Below are 637 nucleotides of genomic sequence, written 5' to 3'. Positions count from 1 at the left end.
CATGACCTCTGGGACTGCAGCACTTGGGGACATTCTTGGTCTGGACTGTTAAACCAGGTAAGTGACCAACTCAGATGATCATCACTTACCTGTGTTTCTCCCACTACAGAGTGTCTGAGATTGGGTGGTGCCCCCCCAGTGTCCGCGAGCCACAGCTCCACTTTAGTTTTTGTTTAATAAACCTTTTTGAACTTTCCTACTGACTGTCTCTCCTTGAATACTGCTTCCCTCTGTCTGCCGTTCATGACAATATTAAGTTACCGTACAACAATCACATTCAATTCCAAAAATGCACATTAAGGTTTTGGTTCTAACATGGCAAAATTGGGAATACTTTTGCAAGGCACTGTAAAAAAAAAACAAACCAAAAACAAACTTCAATATGAATTAAGCTAAACTAGAAAAGTAATCCTTTACTGTTTCTTTCTAGATCTCACTACAGAAACCAAACTTTCAGCACTAAACCATTCAAGAATACATGACTATATAATGGATAAACTTAAATAAGCTCACAAAATATCATTAATAAAAAAAGTTGATACATTTAAAAAGCCCATAGTAAAAGATGACTAAAGCTTTAATTATTAAAACAAAAGCCCACTTTAAGTTTCTAAGCACGCAAAAATAAACAATTAGC

The sequence above is a fragment of the Cyprinodon variegatus genome, unplaced genomic scaffold (genome assembly GCF_000732505.1).
Source record: "Cyprinodon variegatus isolate N-32 unplaced genomic scaffold, C_variegatus-1.0 Scaffold377, whole genome shotgun sequence".
Classification (NCBI taxonomy): domain Eukaryota; kingdom Metazoa; phylum Chordata; class Actinopteri; order Cyprinodontiformes; family Cyprinodontidae; genus Cyprinodon; species Cyprinodon variegatus.
The sequence above is the reverse complement of the archived record's forward strand: the minus strand, read 5'-3'. Positions refer to the sequence as shown.